The 6,000-nt window shown below is 41.1% G+C and overlaps 1 protein-coding gene across 2 annotated transcripts in view; it reads right to left on the reverse strand.

The window, feature by feature from the left end:
- The window catches only part of LOC145287836 (galactoside alpha-(1,2)-fucosyltransferase 1-like), a 308,705-nt gene extending 306,933 nt beyond the window's left edge, over window positions 1-1,772 (reverse strand). Inside the window, exon 1 of one of the 2 annotated variants that reach the window (XM_080135707.1) lies at window positions 1,641-1,772. The gene's annotated coding sequence lies outside the window, so the exon portion shown is untranslated. Of the gene's footprint in view, window positions 1-830; window positions 1,004-1,640 lie in introns of those variants that run through there. The other variant, XM_080135706.1, reaches the window with a different exon arrangement.
- Window positions 1,773-6,000: the final 4,228 nt, after the last annotated feature.

Below are 6,000 nucleotides of genomic sequence, written 5' to 3' on the forward strand. Positions count from 1 at the left end.
TGATCCGACGGATCCGTGCTGAAATAACGTTATTATTTAAAAAGCCATTCTTAACATGGGGAGGGGAGTGTGTTTTGTACCTATTCTATACTTTAACTTTACAATTGAATAAAAAAAAATAAAACTTTAATTAAACGTGGAAATACGATTTAAAAAATAGTGCGGATCCCAGCAGTGAGTGATCCGCCGGATCACTCTCTGCATTAGCACCTAAATAAGATGCGTGTGTGTGTGTTTTGTTGTTTGTTGTGTTGTTTCTCTGAATCTCAAATCTATTCAAATCTATTCTCATTCAGTGGAAAAGAAATACTCCTTTAAGGGAACAATTTAAATCTTAGACGAGATGGATATCTCCAGATTAAAAACCAACATTGTGTCAAAATTAGCTCGCATGTGAAATCGAGTAAATAGAAAATACAATTTCATTATTGATAATGTAATTTATCAAATTTCCTATCTTCGTATTGCGACCTGAAATAAACTTCCTCATGCTTCGATTAAATAAATTAAAACGATTAACGTTTAGATTCATGTTTTTTTGTTGCTTGTTTTGGCTTTTTTTTACGTTATCTTCTATTATGAAGTTATAGTTTTAAATAAGTATAGATACAAATACGCGAAAGTATGTAAATATTTTGGTAGAATTCCTTTTTTTAGCCAAAGGATAAAAAATACGAAAATCGATACGATGACTAAAAAAAAATGGTGCTCGTGATAGAGTACTACTTTTACCGAAACCGATTCGATTAAAGTAAAATGAACATTTTTACCAGAAAACATAATTTATTTTTAAAAAAAAAAAAAAAGATAGAGAGGAAAACTGATCTTACTTTGGTCGGCATTTTAATAATTTCAATCTTTTAAATCCACTTCATGAAATGAAGTTCAGTTAATATGATCACAGCTTTGTTTCGTTTCTTTGTGTTGTTGCGTTTTTTTTTGGGGGGGGGGTAGTTTCTATTTCCTTTAATTAAAATTGGTTGAAGATTTTTTTTACCAGTTTTTCATTTATTCAAATAATTTATTTGAAATTTCACTCTTTGTCGTATTCAAGTGAAATTGCATTTATCTGCAACTGTAACAAGTTGATTTTATAGCTGTGAATTCGCTCCTGCAAGAGGAGGGGAGGGAGACAGACACTCAATGGGTGCATAATTTTCCGTTATTGGTCCCACCGACATTTCTCCTTAGAAGTCGTCTACGGTGACCGGTAATCGAATCAAATTTAGGAAAACTCGCCCCTTATTGAATAATTATCGATTGAAAACACATTTTATGACCGTTCTTGAAGAAGATATTGTCTTTAAGAGAGAATACACATCCCATAATATTTTTAAAACAATATTTTTACTTGTTTACTGTTGTTTTAAAAAAAGAAGTTAATTTTTCTAAGTTTTCGTTTTCTATCTAGTGAGAAAACTTAAAAATTTTAGCATTTTTAAGCTGTAGTGGAATAATATGAATATATAAATCGCTTAAATAATTAAATAATTCGTGCAAAAGAGGAACAAGAAATTTATTTTAAAGACAAAAAAAAAACAAATTTACACAAAATAAATTTAATAATGCATACTTGTCCATATGCGATTTTCAAAAAAACTTCTTTTTAACACACAAAAGGAAAAAAATATATTACTCACAGTTTGAGTTTTCACGCTTTTTTTATAATAAGCAGACGACATTTTCTTTTTTTAACAGCATAAGACTTTCTGTGCTTTTAAAGCAAATAAGCTCTACAATAATGCAAGAAACAATTTCTTTCATGGAGAGTTCTTTTTTCATTTTTTTTTTTTTAAATTTGTAGAAAAGTCTATAGAAAAAAGTTCATTGGTTTCTTTTTCTTTTATTCTTCTTCTTTTGAAATCTTGCCAGACAGCGGCAATTTTATGAAAAAACAAATTCAGAAGCGTCTTTTTCTCGGGAAAAATTTGGTTATGAATCTGAAAAGGAAATAGCTGAAAAAAAGAGCCTAAATAGGAGAATGTAGCTTAATATTCTTTTTTATTATATTTAAAAATTAAAATTCTTTCGAACTCAAGAAAACCTCCGTAACTTTCTTTTTTAGAGAATATTCTGAAACAATTGTTATAAAACAGGAATACAAATCTCAGGCGATTTACGCGCAATTCCGCAGGCATTGGCAAAATAACATTTATATTTTTCGGCCAATGACAATGCCTCCTGCCTAAATTAAACACAGGCTTTCTCGAGCCACTTTTTCATCGCGCCTCGATATAAAAAAGGGGCAGCATGTTCAAATCGGCAGTTAGACAGACCGACCAGTCAAACACATTACACTTCGCGTTCGTTGCTGCCTCCACCGTCTTAGTCACCGACGCTGTCATCTTCGCCTCGAACGCTGTCAACATCAGCACCTTCCTCTTTTCCGACGTCGTCTTCACCGTCGCCACGACTGCTACTTCACGAATCAAACATCAACCACCTCTCTTCTCATCAACGTCGCCACGGCCGATACCTTATCGTCGTCCCAGTCAACTTCGAGTAAATACTAACGATCCTTTCTTTTTTTTTTTTTTTTTCTTCTAACATCTCGTTTGTCGAGAATAAATATATGCATATATATGTATATACACAATCTCCGTGTTCACGTTTTTCTTGCTACCATACGCTTGTCTTAATTATAACATTGGTGTCAGAGCGTGCAGCAAGGAAAATATGAACAAATATTTAGACTTCACACGAGCTGAACTTTTTACCCTTATCCGGGAACAGAAAGCACTGATGTTCAACATAAAAACCAGAGACACACAATCATCGGAACATACCCTCCGCGAGTTACAGGAGGACATCGACGAAATGTTGTCGGCTATGAGGCTATCAACCTCAATAACACCCCACACAAACCGATCGGAAGGCGACTACAGTCTGGTTATACGGCAGCAGATGATACGGGACATTATGAGGCAGCAAAAGTCCTTCCGACCGGGTAACGATGTCAACCAGTTTATCACAGCGCTGTCCAAGGCTTACGCCATCCACGTCGCACCGGAATTAGACAACTACCCCAGTCTAGAGGGCGAGTTTGTCAAATCTGCGAAGGATCTCCTCGACCAGGGAATCTTTCAACAAATGGCCGATTCGAAGGTTGACACATCCACGTTCAACGCGTTGAAAGACTACCTACAGGCAGCACACGGCAGCCAGATGACGAATTTTCAACACCTTAGCCGTGCCTGGGACTTGGAGCGACTGGATGGCGAGAGACTACCGGACTTCGCATCTCGCCTAGAAAGCACCCTCAGAGATGCGGCCGTCCACATTAAAAACAAGTTTTAAAAAAATAAAAACACCGAACTAACAGTGGACGGCCTTGTTTCCATCATAGGCGCGATGCTGATGCGCGAGAAGGTGAAGGCTTGGAACCCAAGTCTTTACCCCCACTTGGTCAAAACTATGGACTCCCACTACAACGCGATCGGTATAGCTTGCGAGGCCCAAAGGTACCTCAATCGCGGTATAAAATCTGATCTCACACACGCGACTGCCCAGGAATCATTTTACACTCAAAGACCATGGCAGTCAAATCGGGAGAATGCGCCACCCAAGTCGAACCTATCACCCCGATCTAGTAGGCAGCCACACCCTCAACAAACCGGCCCAACCAACCAACAACAAAGACAGGACCGCCCTCAATACCACAAGAAGTGCCAGTATAGACCGCCACTGTGTCAGAATTACCTCGGAGGTCGACCCTGCTTCCGTGGGCGTAACTGCCCATTTCGTCACCCACCTCATACCTAAGCTCAAGCCCACGTCGCCACGACAGATGACGACCCATCAGCCGATAGACCCACATCGCCGCAACAATCCACAAACCTCCAGGATTTTCACTTCGGGCAGGACGAGATGTGATGGCTCGTTCACCCTACCCCCACATCAACCATCACATGTTCAATCATCAAGGACCTGACCACCAGTCACCACTCGTCCAGTCTGTTTTCAGAATCGAAGATATTTATTTCTCTGCCATCACGATGCTAGACTCGGGATGCTCTACATGCATCATCCCTTTATGTCAGCTTCCGAAAGAAGCTAAGAAACACATTGCCCACACTGACGTTCGAGTGAAAGGCATCAACGGCAGCATCACCACCTTTGGCGAATTAACCAGTGACGTCACTATTGGCCGTTTTGACTCCCCCACTTTTAGAGGGGTGAACGTACTCGTAACAACCCAAAACACTCCAATTCTGATCGGCCAAAATATCCTGCGCCATAACACGCTCAACTCATACGTAATTGACAACCAGAAGTCTACCGTAGAATTCAGACGTATACTTCCCTCGGGACACCTAACACACTCAGCGCCCATCACACCGCCGGCTTCGTTAACCCACATTTCGGCATTTGAACCCCAAACCGCTGTCTTCCGAAGTCACTTAACTACGAAACTCCAGCCCAACAACCGGACACTAGAGGAAAAACTTACCTGGCTGAAGCAAAACACTGGACTGTCATTACCAAGCCACCCTCGTCATGACGAATTGGGGGCTACAGCTGACCTACTCATTAGATATGCAAACATCATTGGTACAAATAACAGCGAAAAGAGGACATTCATCCGACCCGTCCGCATACCAACCAACGGTCAGTCCCGCAGTCAAAAGCAACACCCGATCGCCCAGGCCTTAGAAGCGGATGTCGACGCGGAAATCAATCGCATGGCAAATGAAGGCGTCATTGAAAAATGCACCGACCCCAAAGGCTTCAATAGCCCAGTGTTCGCCGTGCGCAAGAAAAACGGTTCGGTCCGCGTAGTAGCCAATTTCAAAAGGACACTGAACAAAGTCTTGGTCGATCTAGACCCGAATACATTCAAGCTATCCGAGAAATGAAGCCCCCAACATCAAAGAAGGAGTTACAAAGCCTCATCGGCCGACTGGTATGGATTAGACAGTTCCTTGAGACGCGCCTGCAGGAACAAATCAGGTCGGGCACATTCTCAAAACTCATATCTCCCATACATGATCTCAACAAGATCAATAAACCCTTCATATGGACAGAGAGCGCCGACAAAGCCTTCAAAAAAATTAAAGAACGACTCTCTTCACCACCCATCATTTCATTTCCGGATTTTTCCAAGCTGTTTACACTCACCACCGACGCTAGCGACGTGGCATGTGGTGCGATACTAATGCAAGAGACTGACAACGGGAAGAAAAATATCGTTGCTGTTGCCTCCCATACTTTTTACTCCACAGAACAGAACTGGTCCACGACGGAACGGGAGGCCTACGCTGTCAAGTGGGCGATAACCAAATTCGATTATTTCCTCCGAAGCCGCCCTTTTGTTCTCTTCACCGACCATCGATCATTAACATATTTGGATCAACGAGAATTCAATAACGCCAAAATACGAACATTTGGGCCGACATGCTCAGCAGAGGTAATGGACAATGAAAAATCAAAACTCCACACGACCCGACCCCAGCAGGCCAGACTTTCGAGCTAAGTGGATCAACCTTACGCATATACATCCCATCTTGGTGCCTCAACGACTCACACAGTCTACAACTCATTCCCAATAAAACCAACACAAAGTCAAGTATCTGCAGAATGTCTTCTTGATTCCTCCTCTTCTCTTTTCTCTCTCCCAACAATCGAGCACAGCATATAATAACAAAACTCTAAAGCACGTCTGACAGCACTGACTTCTGCCAACAGTCTGCCCCTCCTCTTAACAACACAGGCTTTTTATATCGCAAAATCGTTCACCTCTATTTGCATATTCTTCTAACTCACATGATCACTACTCTATAAATAAGAGTCTTGACCGTTTCTTTTCTTTCTTTTTATTTATTTTCGGTGACCGACCCGCACGTGGTCTATCCAGGTAAGTCACGCATTTCTCCACACCCAAGACACACACAACACGGGACGCCCACACCCAAGAACATATCAGCAATGCATTCTTCGCATACCACTCATCTCCCATCCCTACGGAGAAAATCTGCAACCACCTAGGCGTTGCAAACGAAC

This window comes from Euprymna scolopes, chromosome 11 (genome assembly GCF_053919585.1).
Source record: "Euprymna scolopes isolate OS-2025 chromosome 11, ASM5391958v1, whole genome shotgun sequence".
Lineage (NCBI taxonomy): Eukaryota > Metazoa > Mollusca > Cephalopoda > Sepiida > Sepiolidae > Euprymna > Euprymna scolopes.